Source organism: Epargyreus clarus, unplaced genomic scaffold (assembly GCF_041222505.1).
Source record: "Epargyreus clarus isolate Ecla_fem2 unplaced genomic scaffold, WU_Ecla_fem_2.2 ptg000024l, whole genome shotgun sequence".
In the NCBI taxonomy this organism is placed as follows: domain Eukaryota; kingdom Metazoa; phylum Arthropoda; class Insecta; order Lepidoptera; family Hesperiidae; genus Epargyreus; species Epargyreus clarus.
The window spans coordinates 10,242,400-10,261,925 of NW_027332231.1; the positions used below are offsets into that span (position 1 = coordinate 10,242,400).

The 19,526-nt window shown below is 35.2% G+C and overlaps 1 protein-coding gene across 1 annotated transcript in view; it reads left to right on the top strand.

The window, feature by feature from the left end:
- The window catches only part of Ptp36E (protein tyrosine phosphatase 36E), a 235,923-nt gene that overhangs the window by 169,806 nt on the left and 46,591 nt on the right, over positions 1–19,526 (top strand). The window lies entirely within an intron of this gene.

The window sequence follows — 19,526 nt, forward strand, 5'->3', positions numbered from 1 at the left end:
TTAAAACGCTAGTATATCTAGAACTAATGCTTATTTAGTAGAGATTTAAGCTTACTAGGCTTATAAAGATAACGGCAACAGATTAAAAAGTAATGTTCGAGCCACAGGCATAGATTAGTAAAGATTACTCACTCCTAACAAGAAAATGTATCCAGTTTGGAGAAATGAAATAGTTGCATAAAAAAGTTTTGCCACGTCTCCGTGCTAAAATGTCCCTAAAATATTTGAAATAATTATTTATTTATTACGTAAATTACGTAAATTAGTTATTTATTCGTAAATTTTCTCTAAAAAAGTTTTTATTTGTCAAGAATTCAAAAAAAGAACTTACTAAAATAAGCCTTTTGGGGCTTCATTCAATTTCAAGGCGGCGAAGTATCTTTACTAATCTATGGCCACAGGTTAAATGTGAAATTGTTTTGGGGGAAGCGGTATATAATTAAAAAAAATAACGGGCATTATAAAGGATTTTTTAAACACGTAACACTATTCGAGTGTTATATTTGGGAGAATAACGTAAATGTAAAGATATTTACATTAATAATTTTAATAAACTATTGATAAACTTTTCATAAATACAAACGAAGGTATTTTCCGTTGTTTTTAATTTAAATATAATTAAATATTTGACATATATAAAATAACAACATAACACTTAAAATATTTTTGATATAAATTAGTAAGATTATAAAATGTTTTTTTTTTGTTTTGGTACAGATATTAATTTATAGGGAACGGTTATATATGTTTCCAACATAAGTATGAGTATATTATAGAAATGCGTGCACCATACTTAATAAAGATTAATTAAGTTACCGGCTAATGATGATTGACTTTAATATTTTTAGGTTTTAACACGTACAACCTGATAATGGTGATTAAGCATATTAAACAATCGTTAATATTTTTAGACCATATCATAACTTCCCATCAGTACCCTTACCATGAGTTATCAAAACATCCCACAATTTTACGTTACGTCTACACAATCCATTATTCTATTCAGTTTGTTTCAGTAGACTGAGTAAGTGCTCAAGTCTTTTTGTCTGCCTCACATGTTCACAAAAAAGAGAGACAAAACATAAAGCGCCATTTTGTCAATTTAGACATTCAATGTTACGTTACTGACGCTATAGTTCTGGTACAATTCGCTAGGGACGCTGATTGGAAATTTTATGGGCAAATACGTAGACAAATACCAAAACACACATATTTGTCAAAACGTAAAAACTCATGGTAAGGGTACAGATGAGATTAGAGTCATACTCGGGCCTATTAAAAAATAAAACATTATTGGCTATTAGAATTTTAAATTATACTTCAGCCTAATAAGATAAAAAATAAATAAAGAATGTGTTTATTTGGAATTGTGAACTACATTAAATACTCATTATTATTCGTTAGCTATTGAATTATGATATACCTAAGATGAAAAAAATTAAGATTGTGTATATTAATTTGGCTTACTGAATTAATAAAACAGCCATCACTGTTTGTAGGAAGTACGTTGGTAAATATTTAAGATACGCTACGCTTACTGTTAAAAATTTTACAATTGATTTAGATCTAACAATAAAGCTTGTAGAATGTTTATAACAAAACGTATTTTAGCACATTAATAAATTAACCGACGCTTACAGTGTGTAGAATTTTAGATTAATAAATTTAGCCTGAAATGAGAATATAATATTGAACGTGTAATGAAATTTTAATAAATAAAATTGCTATTATTAATTTTTGCTTAATACGAAATTAGAATTACTTTAAAATTGTGATTGAGGGTTTGTTAAAATTGTTTTCGTTACTAAAACATACGTTTTATCCTATAATTAGGAGATTAAATTTTATTTTATATTTCAAGTTCCTACTTTCATTGAAGATAATATAATAAATAGTAGTTGGTTTTGTTTTTATAAAAAGTCATAAAGCAGGGACACCATGAATTTATGACTTCATTTTATTATAATTTAGTCTTTATGAATATCGACATCGACACAATTATTGTCGACAACAACTAAAATTTTAGTTATATTTATGGCAAATTAGATGTCCATGGGCGGCTTTATTACTAAAATTTCTGGTCATCATCAATACACGTTACGTCATCTTTTCGTCGTCATTTGGGAATACTTTTTGCAAATAACGACATACAAATCACACCCGTTCTTTTTAAGCTGTCTACAGATCTTCATCTGGCTCTTAAATACTCATAACTTACACATAACGTTTAAACCGAAACAATATGACAACAATGTCTTTACTTCATAACAAAGGAAAAATAATGAAGAATCATCTTTCCTTACCCCTTCATTATCGCAAATACGATACATCATCATTAACGAGTTTCAGCGATATGAAGTTGAAGTGAAGTCAGCTTATAAACTTGTTAATAAGTTAGAAGTTATGTTTGTTCCTTGTAAGGTTTTAAGGGTATTTATTAGGAAAGTTTTAATGAGTTTTAAAGTATTTACGTAAATAAGTGCGGATATTACGAGTAAAATATCAGTTACAAGCGTACTCTGATATTAGGTTAGAGAAAAGGGGATTTTGAATTTAAACAAATTTGAATTTGGTTTGCAGGTTTCAGAATATGTAGGTTCAGATAGTATTACAGAAACAGTTTAGTTAATTAAAACCTTTTTTATTTTTTTAACACAATCAATATTACATAAAAGATGTGAAATTAACTTATTAAAAAAAACACTAATAATCAAATCAAATCAAAAACTAAAACTATTAAAAAATACCGAATACATAGAAGGTACCTTTAGACCAAAATTTCATTTAACAAGATTCACGCGAGCCTCCTTATTACACAACCGGGAAAAAGGATGTCAGAGCAATAACTATTTATTAATCTGTAGTCAGAGGAACATTACCCGCTAACAGATTTTAGTTGAATCCAATTTCACTCCTTTAACTGCAGGATACGCGAAACAGAAGCAAGTGATAATGATTTTCGATATATCAAATCACAATGAAACTTACCCGGATGACTCAAATAGGAAGATGTAATTTAAAAATAAGGAAATACTATTAATTAAAAGTATACTCTACATTAAAACTACAAAAAATCACTTTAATATGACATTTGCTTCATATTATTACACAACTGGGAAAAAGGGTATCAGTTGAACACTACCCGCTAACAACTCTGTCACGTAACAGAATCACACGAGCGAGCTCCGTGTAATTGCTGGTATTAAGTTCTCTAGTGCCAACATAGCAGAAGAAATTAACTGCCTTTACTTGAATGGAACTTCACCCCTTAAAACTTATTGTGGGATGCGCGAAAGAATAGCGAGTGATATTACTTTCTAAGATTATTTAAGAAGTCCGATATCAAATCACAATGAAACTTATCCGGATGGCTCAAATGGGAAGATGAAATTTAAATGTAAGGGTAAAATTAAATATAGGACTATTAATTAAAATGTACAGTAAAAACTACAAAAAATCACTTTAATATGACATGAAGGACCTACATATACAACTGGTAAAAACACAACTGGTAAAAAGTGTGCCATTTGAACACTACCCGCTAACAACTATGTCACGTAACAGAATCACACGAGCGCGCTCCGGGTAATTACTGGTATTAACTTCTCTAGTGCCAACATAGAAGAAAATAACTGCTTTGCAACGGTAGTAAAATTAAAACTAAAACTAAATGAAATAGTAATTAAACTCAGTTTAATTTTAAGGAGTCAGAGGCAATGATATGAAATAAAAATTAAAGTGTGAAATAAAATAGTCTATCAAATAGAAAATTAAGGTCTTGAATTAAAAAAAAAACAGAATATTAAATAAATAAAAGCTATTATATTAAATAGAACTACTTACTCACTGTAGGTACGTTACAGACACCTATAAAACTGAGCAAAGTTTAATTTTAACGAACCTCCATCCAGTTATTACACAACCGGGAAAAAGCAAACAAGAGTGTCAGTAGAACACTACCACTAACAACTCTGTCACGTAACAGAATCACACGACCGGGCTCCGGGTAATTGCTAGTATTAAGTTCTCTGGTACTAACACAGCAGAAGAAATTAACTGGCAAAGTGCTTCAGGGAAATTTACAACCTTAAGAGAGTAAATTAATGGTTTTAACGTGTGCCAATAAGAATAAAATTGTCTTTTAAAAACGACTACTGTACTAAATGATATACCGTTTCCATCTACACCTACAGATCCTTAGTTTGACCTAGGACTATGGTTTTTATTAAGATTAGTCTTATAAGCCTAAATAAGAACATCATGTTTAATTAAGACGTTGCAATGGCCAGCATCCAGCTTTATAATCAAATCTGCTCATTAATATCGTATTATTATAATGTTAGTTTGTTGTTACTTTAGTTAAATGTGTTATTTTAATTTGTTATGTTCATAAAAACTGGTAAATGAAAATAAATATTACTTGTACAAATCGCGTTGAAATTAATAAACAATATTTATTAGAAAAAAAATATCTCAAAGGTATATGAAGTCTACCAATACGCACTTGGCCAGCGCGGTGGACTATGGCCTAATCCTCCTCATTCTGAGAAGAGACCCGTGCCCAGCAGTGGAACAATAATGGGTTGTTGATGATGATTTATTAGAAATCATTAGTATTAAAAAGTCATTTGATTAAATATGGTTCAATTCTAATGCTACGAGTATATTTACTACCTCACATTTACAACAACGGTATGTTCGGGAACATAGTACCTAATTTCGCATTCATTCGATATCCAATAGTATTTCGAGTGAGAGTTGTCCCCAGAGGCTGGAAGTATAATGCCTTTGATGTGAAACAAGATGTGTTCTGACATTGCGAAGCCTCTGGCACTTGGCCAACGTTTGACTCCAACTGTCAAAAGTTGTTGCAGCTCTTGGATATTGTGATCTATGTGAAGCTAGTTTACACATTAAGGGTGGGTTATATCGAAAGCTCGTTTAAATATTGCGTTAAAGTTATTTTTAAGGTGGTAGAACTATCTGTTTGACCGGCACCACCGTCACACCTATTTCTACCTCATAACAGCAGTTTTAAGCGCTGCTGTATTATAGTTTGAAGGGTGTGGTAAGGGGATATACTTTTCCGAGGCATTCCAGCTTAGTCCTCAGGAGTAGCGGCGCATCTGTGGTAGTACTCAGCTAGGAATATCTAATTCTGTCTAGGGTTGATTACAGATGTCCATCGACACTAGCCACTTACTATCAGGTAGGCTGAAAAAAAAGGAAAAAGAAGAAAGCGATGGAAAATAACAATTCTGTGTTACACCAATTTATCTGATATCCGTATTTCGTCGAGTGAGAGTTGTCCCCAGGGACAGCCGGGAGTATAATGCTTTTGATGTGAAACAAGATGTGTTCTGACATTGCGAAGCCTCTGGCACTTGGCCAACGTTTGACTCCAACTGTCAAAAGTTGTTGCAGCTCTTGGATATTGTGAGATCACATAGATATGTGAAGCTAGTTTATACATTAAGATCTCTTAATTGTGTTTTGTTCGCTAATTGACAAATAAGGTAATTGTTCAAATGTTTATGCAATGTATGTGATATGATATGAGGTTCAAATCCCAGGCTCTGATTTTTCAAAGTTATGTGCGTATTAGAAATTAATTATCACTTGCTTAAACGGTGAAGGAAAACAGCGTGAGGAAACCTGCATACCTGAGAGATTTATATAAAAAAAAATTCTCAATGGTATGTGAAGTCTACCAATACGCACTTGGCCAACGCGATGGAATATGACCTCGTTATGAGAGGAGACTAGTGCACAGCAGTGGGACAATAATGGATTGACGATGATGATGATTGAAGTACTTAGTAAACAATTATGCCGTGTACCCGATGTTAAGATAACTTTCGCCTATGGACAACTACAACTCCAGAAGCAGAAGCAGAGACGAGATTCTACTTGAAGCCGATCACAGGACTAACTGGTCATCTCCTATATAATTCGACCACCACACCCTAACACCGAACACCTTCACGTTAGAATTAGGTGTGGCTGTGATACCTTTTCTTGTTTACGAGGGGGAAACCTTCACAAGGTACCCTATGCCGTGGGAGCGGAACAGGGTTATGTGGGATTCTTACCGCACTAAAACCCCTCCGGTGGCCGTCCTAAGCGCTGCGTAGAGGATTCCGGGATCTCCTGAGGAATGCAACCGGAGTCCTCTCAGCGCATTGCTCGTGGGTATGGTATGGTATAATCATACTTTTTCTACCGTTCAAAACTACTACTTACTTTCATAACTGTAGCTGTATTAGTTCAAAGTCGCTTCTACCTATGCTACCTTCTTTACTATTTAGACTTTTATTTACAGCCTTAACAGTCGCAATATTTTATTCGCGTCTATTCGTTTATACGGTACGTGCAGCACGTTTAGTTGCTAAGCCTGCTTGGTATTCAGTTCCGGTTCCAGATTGGACGTATGTTCCGGTTGGAATAAGATGTTTATGTCGGAAACCGACGCCGCGGCGGGGTGAATGTCTTTGAAGTGGATAGTGTGTACGAGTTTGTTGGGTATGTTTATTTGATACGCTATATAAAGTAAAGAGTATTTTGTAGAATCTGTCTGTTTTCGACATCAGTCCTGTTTTGTTTTAAGTAACCTTGGGTGTGTGTCTTTCACAATGAGATGGTAGCAGGCCTATGCTTGCCCTGTACGGGTTGGTAGAGGTCGCATACTTCTGAGAACATATTTTTACAGAATTCGTATGTTTCCGTCGCTGTTAGGGTTCACTTGGCCAGCGCGATGCACTATGGCCTTCTCCTTCTCCTTCTGAGAGGAGACCCGTGCCCAGCAGTGGGACAGTAATGGGTTGATGATGATGTTAATCGAGCTTGAGAATGTGTACACTGTAACAACGCACAATCTAACACTTTGATCGTGCCAAATCGCCGAACATAGTTTCAAAGTCCGACAATCCTCGGTTTCTCATAATGAACTTCTTGATAGTGAATTAGATTGAAAGAGACAGAGTACAAACTTGTTTAAAATTTTCTTGAAATCTTACAATAATGTCTATTCGTAATAGGAAATTCCGGAATAGGGAAGAAAATATGGCTTCATAATCTAGTAGGTATACGAGGTATTCTAACTTAATTATCTGAAACGGAAATAACTACATCTGCACCTGTCCTAATTTCCAATCTATTTACAGTTCATTACAATTGTCCAATACAATGACCACGCACAAATTGTTAGACTGCAAGCTCGTTTGCTATTCCAGTTTAATAAAAAAATATATTATATCCAAATGTGGTAGAACATTTCATTCGTCTCTGACAAATCTTATATATAAAATTCTCGTGTCACAATGTTAGTTACCGTACTCCTCCGAAACGGCTATACCGATTTTCACCAAATTTTATATGCATATTCAGTAGGTCTGTGAATCGGCTACTATCTATTTTTCATACCCCTTTCATACCCCATCTATTTTTCATAAGTGATAAGGGTTGTTCACCCTTAATATTTTTTTATTTATATGGCAACACAACGCTTACCGGGTCAGCTAGTAAAACAATAAAAATGCATTTTATTAAAAAAAAATACTTTGAAGATAATGTTTATAATTCAAAATTAATAATAGAAAAGAAGCGGATTGATGGTTTAATGCTTAAAAGAAAATGGGATTTTATTTTCTCTGCAAAAGGTTGGAGAGAACCGTAACACATTTCTTATTCGGCGAACTTGAAAAGCACATTATTACTTCAGAAGAAATATGAAGTTAATATCGGCCACTCAACAAAAATAGGATTAATAAGTTGGGGCCTGAGGATTTCTCGTATTTACTGAAAACTGGGAGAGAAGTGAGACTTCATAACTTGATTTTACTTTGTGAATAATGGAGAATTATTTAACCGTTTGTTGCGTGTTCTTATTGTAATATCATAAGTGAAAGCTCACATATTTAATTTCTAAATTGAGTATTATATTTTTATTCCATATAATTAATGTAAGTCCAAAGTTCAAAGGTATTCAAAAAAATATTTAATCTCTTTGTTTAAGAAAGAAGTACCTGTCGAACTAAAAAAATCTGTCGAAAATTTTAAACTGAAATAAAATGTATTTTCTTAAATGGCGCAATTTGGAATAAATTTAGTGACATAAAATAATAAATATAGTTCAAAAAACTAAAAAACACGCTTTTATGATAAAATCAATTAAAGAGCTTTCGGTATTCTATTTCATTTTTTCATACATGCAGGGTAAGATAAGGATGTATGTTGATCTCTTTCTACTGAAAAACGGAGTTACTCACAGACAAACATACAAGTGAAGCTAATATAAAGCGTGTAAAAAAACATAAACCATAAAGTACAGTATAATAAAAAAATACCTAAGTACGTAAAACCAGATAATCAAGCTCTCCATAATTAAAATATTTTTAATAATTAATTCTCTCCCATTTTAGGAAACATTACGTTTTCAACCAGTACACAGAGAGCCATAGTAATTAAACCAACTGCGGTTTGTATGTACATCAACACGCGACATATAGGTTTGCGGTGGCCTGTCGCCACAACGTCGCTATTGTCCCCTATGTATAACGTAAAGACAACAGTAGGTATATAACTTTTGATAAAAATCACACAGGTATAATGTTTATCGTCGTCAACGCATTACTTTCCCACTACTAGATACAGGTCTCCTCTCAAAATGAGAAGGATTAGACCATAGTCCATCGCGCTGACTAAGTGCGTACTGGTAGTCTTCAAATACCTTTGAAAACTTTTTTTAAGATCTCTTAGGTATGCGTATGTTATTAAAAAAACGATCCCTATTATAAAACCACACACACAATTTATAGAATAATTGAATTGATCAAAAGCTACACCATTCCGAGTTGCCCACTTTTGACAGTCGGTCGCAGTTATATTTGTGCAGATACAACAACAAAAAGCAAAATGTGTAAGAAGCATTATATTACATACATGATAGTCGCTACATACATATATACATACGAGTACATATATACGTACATACATACATACCCCGATACATACAGTCGCTAAAATGTGCGTTTTCGGCACCGAGGTCAAACGCCAAATCGCCAAAACGCAAATCGCAGATGATAAGTAGCTAGTCTGTGAGGTCCGTAGCTACGTATCAAAGAGCATTATTAATTGCGTGACGTGAGAGACAGCTACGGACTGTTAGTAAAGCGGCTTTTACAAAATTGACAACACTCTTCATTTATTAAACATACGAGTTAATAAAATGGCGATGGACACTGTAGGAATAATAAGTATGTGGTAGTACTACCAACTAAAATTAGTCTTATTAAAATACTTAAAAGAAGCATTCTACACACTATGTTCCCTCGATTCAAACCCAGATACAAAAACCCAGAACAGAAATATAAATTTATCATTTAGATTTCTGGCTGGCGAGGGATCGAACCTGGAACCCTTTGCGTGTCAGACGATTGAGATGTGGCATAATTAAATGACGTGATTATAATATTATAAGTAGATCAACAGCTAAAGAACTGAATTAAAGTCGCCTAAAAATATGACGCTACTGTAAGTGTGAAATGTGTAGTATGTCTAATATAAAAGAGGTTTATAACGTTCAACATAGTGTGATGTGACAGCAAATGTGTATGTGTGATATAAAAGGCTTATAACTTCGACTTAGCGGGATGTGACAGCTACCAGCTGTAAATGGAACAGCTGATACGGAACTAGGCATTAACGTCTCGTTAGTAACTTTGTGCGGATAGACAGATAGATACTAGTATAAACGTGATATGTGTGATAACATCTGCGATGGTGGTTTTTTTTTTTTTTTATAATATAAGAGTAGCAGACGAGCATGCAGTCCACCTGATGGTAAGTGGCTACTGCCGCCCATGGACATCTGTAATCAACCCCAGATAGGATTAGATATTCCTACCTGAGGTCGGCCACAGATGCGCCGCTACCCCTGAGGACTAAGCTGGAACGCCTCGGAAAAGTCTGTCTCCCTTACCACACCCTTTAAACCGGAGCACAGCAGTGCCTAACACTGCTGTTATTAGGTAGAAATAGGTGTGGCGGTGGTGCCGCTGGAGTCGAATCACAAAAGGTTCTACCACCTTCACAGTCACAGTCACATGTCTAATATAAAAGAGGTTTATAACGTTCAACATAGTGAGATGTGACAGCAAATGTGTATGGGTGATATAAAAGGCTTATAACTTCGACTTAGCGGGATGTGACAGCTACCAGCTGTAAATGGGACAGCTGATACGCAACTAGGCATTAACGTCACGTTAGTAACTTTGTGCGGATAGACAGATACTAGTATGAACGAGATATGTGTGATATCTGCGGATGGTGTTTGCAACCGTTTTAAAAAAAGACTTTTCCTGTCGCGCTTTTTCGCCCGGACGCGCGTCATATACACATGCGTACCATTGTGTTCTACCGTTTCATACACATACAGACACGGGTCACGAAAACACTGTAGCGACTTAATTCATGTTTTTTTTATATAATATAAGAGTAGCAGTCCACCTGAGTAGACGAGCATGCAGTCCACCTGATGGTAAGTGGCTACTGCCACCCATGGACATCTGTAATCAACTCCAGACAGAATTCGATATTCCTACCTGAGATCGGCCACAGATGCGCCGCTACCCCTGAGGACTAAGCTGGAACGCCTCGGAAAAGTCTGTCTCCCTTACCACACCCTTCAAACCGGAACACAGCAGCGTCTAACACTGCTGCTATTAGGTAGAAATAGGTGTGGCGGTGGTGCCGCCGGAGTCGAACCACAAAAGGTTCTACCACCTTCCGTTTGCAACAGTTTTAAAAAAGGACTTTTTCTGTTGCGCGTTTACGCCCGGACGCGCGTCATATACACATGCGTACCACTGTGATCTACCGTTTCATACACATACAGACACGGGTCACGAAAGCACTGTAGTGACTTAATTAATGTGTGGAAATAAGACGCGTGTGCGGGTGTAAATACGCGCGATAGGAAAAGTGCTCTTACACCTATTATGAATACTCAATCTATCGATATTTTCATCCCCAATGCTCTCATTTTGACAGTATCTAGTATAAAGTTATTGTTAAATGTCGATCTTTAATGGGTGGTAAAATTGGGTAAAATGATTGCCGATGAAAAATGAGAGGAAATACTTTCCAATAGAAAATTGTAGTCGCTTTTCCTTTAATCAACAGTCAGTAGTAATTATTAACAGAAGCACTTTTTGTACTTCATCTGACATGTAAAAATTGATAAATAATAGCAAAGGTGGAGTCCCCTATTACATACTTTAAAATAAATACAAATAAAAATAACAAAGCGCGTGTTCTTAATTACTTTAAAAGTTGAGATTCCTTCCAATCGAACTTTGACCTGAATGAAAAACTCTTGTAGAAGTAGAAAATTAGTGTAATCGCACCAAAGCCAACGTTTATCGAGGGTTCAAATTTCTTGTTTATTTTACGAAAAAAATGTACCTCATTATCTTTATATTGTTTTACTATAAGATTACAAGAAAAACATCGCTTAAAAGATCATATCGATTACGTGGTATGCCAATGGATAGACTTGACATGCCTTTGAGAAATTTTGAACTTTCAGATCTCCTCGCTTTTCCTTCGCTGTTAAAGCAGTGATAAATAATTACTAGTACTTAGCTCACAAAAATACATATAATATTACAACTGCTCTTTAAAAAGCATAAGATGTCGATAATCAAGATATCAATTGGCTGATTGTAGACGAAATAGATAACCAACTCTATTCAAAATAGGTTCTGCTAGGCACAGATGCGTCATCACTGCTGAGGACTTCTTATCTTATCCCCTCATATTGATTAAGAAATACTCGAGTTATCCAAGTTTAAAAGAAATCAGGCTTATCCAATTTTCCGGGGAAACTGGCGAAAAAGCTGCCAGAAAGGCGGCATTCATAAACTTCTATCAAATTGCAAGAACACAAGAAAAAGGTGTGGCGATGGTACCACATCGAAACACTACAGTTCGACCAGCAAGAACAATCATTATAATGTTAGATGCAACTTAGTCTAGATCTGTGCAATGTAAATTCTACCGCAATCCTAATTGCTCTAGATCGCTACCTATCGAGAAGTAAATTGCTACATTTGTAGCTTCGCCAGAAGCGACAATGATCCAGATTGATGGGGCGCGCAATTTGAGCCTCACCGAATATCGATTCTCATCCTTGTCAGCAATTGCCCTTGATGTCACCTTGACAGCTTTCTCGCTTACATTACAGGTAATATTATTTTCTCGTTAGGGGAATATGGCTTACCTTAATGTTTTTTGAGTTATGTAATCAGCTGGTAGAAGTCTTCACAGAATTGACAGCAATAGTAGTAGTAGTAAACGCTGTGGAGTTTTGATTGCTGACTAAGTTGAAATTAAATATAATTATCCCATGTTTAGATCCAACTTAATGAAATGGGTAGGCACGCATATGTGGCCGGCTGGACATAGGACTGTAATCCTATCCAAAGTCAAGCTTATAAAAATGTCACTAGCTTTCTATCGTTTCATATACGCATATGTATTGCGAAGCAGCAGCGAGATAATTTATGTGTGCGTATTGGACGCGCGTGTGGGCGCAAATACGCGCGTGTAGGCGCGACAGGAAAGTTTAGTGTGGCACTGGCACAATCGTTATTCAAAGACTTCATAAAAATATCCATACTCCGTATTTAATAATGATATACATCTAAACTTGGTAAGCGTAACGCCTGAAGGCTCTAGTACTTAAAAAGAAATCTACTCGCCAAATGCCTACGATATTTCGGGTCGATGGCACGTCTGGAGATCTATTCTGATCAACTCTGGATTTTTTCCTTATATTTGTTCCCGACGGTTTATACAACGATTTGACAGCAGTCATTACATTTACTATTTAATATCTAATATATCTAATATATATAAGTCATTATCGCTTATATGCGATAATGGCTTCAACTGACACTTGTTTACATTTTTTTACCGATAGATCCGATGCTTTGTAGTCGGATATACAGAATAGGCCATGTTGTTTCATTCACATCAAATTTATTTACGAACGGATCCGAAAGTTAGTAGATGAATATACAGAACAGAGAACATGTTGTTTAATTTATATCAAATTTATTTACCAACCGATACGAAACTTCGTAAACGAATATACAGAACTAGCCATGTCGTTTCATTCACATAAAATTTATTTACGAACGGATCCGAAATTTTGTAGACGAATATACAGAACAAACCAAGTTGTTTTAATTATGTCAAATTTATTTACGAACTGATCCGAAACTTTGCAGACGGATATACAGAATAGGCGTTTTGAGACAATCTCGAGATACGTCGAGTATCGATTGTCATCCTTATCAGCGCTGACCTAAATCTGTCACCTTGACATCTCAGTTATATTGCTCATCTTAGGTTGATGAGTACTTCATGTACTGTATAATATAGTGAAGTGAACTTTGGCCTACATTGTTAAGTGATGTGTATCAGACGGGTATATTGTATGTCATGTAGTGATAGCATTGTAGTCTGGTGGTTTGAAATTTGTCTTTTCAAACTAGAGATCTAAAATTTGCAGAAAAGTGCATCTGATTTTTCGAAATTAAATTTTTAATTGTTAAGTGATGTATATCACACGGGAATATTGTCTGTCATATAGTGAATGTTTTGTAGTCTGGTGGTTTGAAATTCGGCTCCTCAAACTGGAGGTATGAAATTAGCAGAAAATTTAGAAATTCAGATTTTTCTAAATTAAGTATTTTCGTACTTAGTAGAGAATTGTTACTTGATATTGTAGAATGGAAATACTGTGTGGAAATACCTGAAAGATTTGTAAAATAAAATGTCTATTTGAAATCTGTTATTTGTCACTCAGTAGCATAGATATACTACTACGTCTTTATTAGTAGTATATCGATGCTCATAATCTGAAAGGGTCTCATGCAGTGTAATAGGACAGAAATCAGTGTTTGTTGATGATCCCTCTAATTCATACTCACTATTTACCAAACAAAATGAGGCAATTCAGAATTTTATTTTTTTAAATGCGGAGATAAAAAGGAGTCTATATTAAACTCTAATGAGATTTCCACCGAAGTTAGCGCTTATAAGCTTTTTGGTGGACATACTTCTCAGCCTAACCCTTTAGGCATAAAAAATATCGTAATTTGATTTTTTTTATAATATAGGAATAGCAGACGAGGATGCAATCCACCTGATGGTAAGTGGCTACTGCCACCCATGGACGTCTGTAATCAACCCCAGATAGGATAAGATAGACCTGAGGTCAACCACAGGTGCGCCGCTACCCCTGAGGACTAAGCTAGAACGCCTCGGAAAAGTATGTCTCCCTTACCACACCCTTCAAAACGGAACACAGCAGCGCCTAGAACTGCTGTTATTAGTCAGAAATAGGTGTTGCGGTGGTTCCGCCGGAATCAAAGCACAAAGGGTTCTACCACCTCAATTTAATTGCAAATAATTAAAAACTTTGCAAGATATTTACAATGGTGCATTAATACCTTATGTGGTATATTGTTTAATTGTTAGTGGTATTAGCTCTGTTTATTGGACAAATCGCTGGGTTTGTGGACTCCATTGTAACGTAGCTGTGACACTGGTAAGGATTAATTGCGTAATGCGATCTAAGCTTCAGTGAGTAACAGTAATTATTGTATAGGATTGCACAGCACATCTCATCGAATTTCGCTGGATTTAATTACTTGGTAGAATGCTAACAATTATTTGTTAAAAATTTGCTTCACGGTAAACCAGAATTATCGCGGAATTGAGTATTTTGATCCATATTTTGATTAAATTGTTAATACTATGAATATTTTAATTTTTAACAGAAATGCATATAAATAAGCACAGGAATAAGATGTACCTAAATTATTTACGTTACTACAAAACCAAGTATTCCTATTAAGTTTAAGGGACTTGAATACCTATGTTATTACCACAGCTACATCTTTGAGAGCCAAGTAGTTTTTTTTTATTATATAGGAGTAGCAGACGAGCATGCAGTCCACCTGATGGTAAGTGGCTACTGCCGTCCATGGACATCTGTAATCAACCCCAAATAGGATTAGATATTCCTACCTGAAGTCGGCCACAGCTGCGCGGCTAACCCTGAGGACTAAGCTGGAATGCATCTGAACAGCCTTTATCCCATACCACACCCTTCAAAACGGAACACAGCAGCGTCTAACACTGCTGTTATTAGGTAGAAATAGGTGTGGCGGTGGTGCCGCCGGAGTCGAACCACAAAGGGTTCTACCACCTTCCATTGGTACGTAGGGAAGTGCTATAAAAAGGGATACTCTGTTTTTCATATGCTCTTATGTTAAGTTGGCGGTTTTAAAATTGTTTTATCCTTTTTTGTTACATTTTAACCTTCGATGGTTTTTCTATTTATTTATTTTATTGAAAAACTTATTGTGGTCGTTTTTCTATAAACAAGCAGAAATTCGTTAAGCTGTTTACGCAATAGATTAACAATTGAGTACTAGGTACGATGAGCGTGGAGGTTGGTACGCGTGAATCATAAATATTAATGTCGTTTTGAGGTACTGCTAGGCTTAGGTATGAAGACGAGGAATATCAAATATTCATACTATAATATCGTATATAATTATATGACAAGGGACAACATGCAGGGTAAGTTTTTCAAGTGTGCGTAGCCAAATCTGAAAATATTAAGCATAAGGTAAAATGCAAAAAAGGTGTTACGAGGTCAATTTTTATTAAAACTAAACCATACTTACTTTTAAAAAATCTTTTACCTTAGCCGGTAATTGAACGAAGACATTTAAAAAAGTAACACACACCTTTTTTATTGCACCAGCCGATTGTGTCAACTATAAGGACCAAGCATTAGCATTTTTATATAAAGCATCTGATTTTGCAATATATACGTACACATGATAAATTCACCCTATATAAGTAGCCACATAGAATAGACAAAATAAAAACTATAAAGGTATTTAAATAATAACGAAACCACCTTGAAGTTTATACTATGGAGACAATTAGTCAGATTCGAAGCCGCTCTTAGCGAAGTTGTTTGTCAGCGAGGCGCGCTTCATTAGCGCGCGGACAATGGCTTGTTAATTTCACATTGTTCCTTAGACAGCTTTGAAAAGATGTGGGAGAAATTGAGTGCCTTCTATCGGTGATTAAATAAATAAATCGATTTATAATATAGGGTACATTCGCTTAGTATTTCTTCCTAAAATATACATTTATTAGTATTAAAACGCTAAGAGCTTGCTTTTCTAAATTAGTACTCCTATAATACTATACTTAGTTCATTGAAGAATAATAATACAATACTAGAAATTTGCTAACATTAATATTGTGGTCATGACTGCCTTGAACACACATATTGAGTTAATAAGTTAGAATTTTATACTATGGAGACAGTTAGTCAGATTCGAAGCCGCTCTTAGCGAAGTTGTTTGTCAGCGAAGCGCGGTTCATTAGCGCGCGGACAATAGCTTGCTAATTTCACATTGTTTCTTAGGCAGCTTTGAAAAGGTGTGGGAGAAATTGAGTACTTAATGAAGGTTATTGAATAACGTAATCGATTTACACTCCGCGTAGTATTTCTTCCAAAAAATACATATACCTTACATTAGCCAGCAAAGAACTTGCTTGTTTGAAAGAATACTCCTTAAATATTATATTTTCTTCATAAAAGATGCAAGATACGAGATTGAAAATATTTTACATTAACAGCGAGGTCTCTGTTGCCTCAAACACACAATATTGAGTTAATTAATCACATCCGAAGTAGCTCTTAGCGAAGTTGTTTGTCAGCGAAGCGCGGTTCATTAGCGCGAGGACAAAAGCGGAATGTTCATAGCATACGTAACTTCGACGGCTTCTAATAACTTTGCGTAAGATATTTTTGTTCTTAAACTATGATACAAAATATTATTAACAATGAAGTCGCTGTCACCTTGAACCCACAACATCGAGTTAATTGATCAGATGCGAAGCCGCTCTTAGCGAAGTTGTTTGTCAGCGAAGCACGGTTCATTAGCGCGCGGACAAAAGCGGAATGTTAATATCATTGTAACTTGGACGACTTCAGATAATTCAGCAAGGAATGTTTATTCGGTGTAATTGGCTAATTCTGGTTTTCCAATTACCTGAATCAGCATTTCTGTCGCTGTAATCAAACTTGAAGCGTCGCTTTGTGTATGCAACCATCCATAGTGAAGATGTAATTACTGAATTCTGATTAGAACACCGCTGTAGGTACTCTCAAAATTAATATTATCAATCCTGAATAAATATCAACAGTTATATTACAATTGAATGGGCAGGTAAGCCTTATTAGATTATACAAACATTTTATTCATTTCTTTGAAACATAATGATTTCGCGTATTATGCTCTTCGATTCCCATTCTGAAAGGTTTGTTTTTTTATGAAACACGCAGTATGTTGTTAAATAAGTTTTGGCTTATTTTATATGCCATTGTATATTGTAGATATATCAACTATTAAAAAAAATAAAAAACAAAAGCACTGTTCAAATGTATACGAATCTAGTAGCAGTTGATATATCCAAGGTTAGAACCAGAAGCAAAGTTTCTAGCTAAATACAGAAACAGCAGCAGAATCCACCTTTCTTAAGGCGAATAATGTCATAGGGAAATTTTAAGGACCGTGGTGAACTTCTCAAACTCGTCAAGGTATGGCGTGGAATCACGCTATCGAAGTGACTCAACATCTTGCTTAAATAAAAGCTCCGTACTTTGAGTAGCGGAGGACAGTTCCAACACATTTTCCAAAAGACTAATGGAGATGGAACATCACGCAAAACATTTGCTTTCATTAGATACAAAATAATAACTTATTCCAAAGCAATTTCCAAAATACGATCATTAATGTTTTAACACATTCTACCTAATAATGCGATGTGGACGAACTAGTCTGTAATTACGGTTTAATAATAAGTGGGTAATTATCTACTGCGCGTGCTAAATTAGTCAATTCACTACAGTATGTTCATAATATTAAATAGGTTGTGATATTAGAACCTTTTATTTATACCTAATCGATATTCACTTCGGCATTCAAATATTTATAGCCAAAACCATGGATAATAAATATTACTCGCTCCTAACAAAAAAAAAATCTTTTGACAATTGTTACTGTCATATATTTTCGTGTTTGAAGAATATTAAAAAAATGTAGTTTTTAGATCATTTACGAATGAAACGATATTTCTTGGCCCTTTTTCTTCGATTTCGTGTCTTAACTGCGCATGTCGGCATTGTTCTGCGTAAATTACACCATGACAGCCATTAAACGGCTGACAGAATTGTCACTTATCTATTGCCAAAACGAAGAGTGATAGCACTAGACTTACATAGGATATTTCTGTTGTGATAAAACCTATTGGATAGATGTGTGACTTCTTACAATTGAATGGAAGATATTGGATGAGAGCAATGAGTGATCAAGACTTTTGGAGAAGTTATGAAAAGGTTTTTTTTATAATGTAGGAGTAGCAGACGAGCATGTAGTCCACCTGATGGTAAGTGGCTACTGCCGCCCATGGACATCTGTAATCAACTCCAGATAGGATTAGATATTCCTACCTGAGGTCGGCCACCAAAATTTAAAATCTTAAAACGTAACTTAAGCAACGTTGGCCGCGGTCAGCTGTTGGATGGGCGACCGCTAGTGGCTACAAAACACGCGCTTTATAACCGTTATCTATTTCATAAAATTTATTACAATATAATGGCATTTGCATCTAAAATGTAACCAAATGAATGTCCTATTCCGCCCCATAAATACGAAATGTAACACCATCGCCATTACAATTAATGTTTACAGCATAAACACGCGTTGTATTAGCCATGCTATAAACAATGAACCGATTTAGCTTTTACATTGCCCCGCTAATTATTCGAGCATCGCCTTTATCGCTGTAGCGATATAAATCGCTATATATAACATGTTATGCTCGATATAATGTTCGTAATTTCAGACTCTTGAGCCGGAAAATGTTAGCCAAAAACAATACGTTACGTAAATGATTTGTAAATCTATAAAATGTCTAAAGCGTAGGTAGCTCTGATTCTTATGTAGATCGTAACGTAAAATTAAGCAACATCGGTTGGATATTAGATGGTTGACGGTTAGTGGCAAAAAGACATTGAGCTGTCAGTCGCAATCAACATTTAAATTCCTAAAACGCAACTTAAGCTACGATGGTCGAGGTCGGTTGTCGGATGGGTGACCGCTAGTGGCATAAGCATATAAAACTATCAGAATATTGTTGTTAAAAAATAGAAATAAAAAAAAAAACACCATTTATATTACTAAAACGTAAGTTAAGCAATGGAGGGCGCGGTCGACAGTTGGATGGGTGACCGCTAGTGACATAAACATTAAAATAGCAGTTGTAATTTACATTTCAATTACTAAAATGTAACTTAAGTAACGTTGGTCGAGGTCGGATGTTGGATGGGTGACCACTAGTGTGGAAAAAAATAAATGTATGAA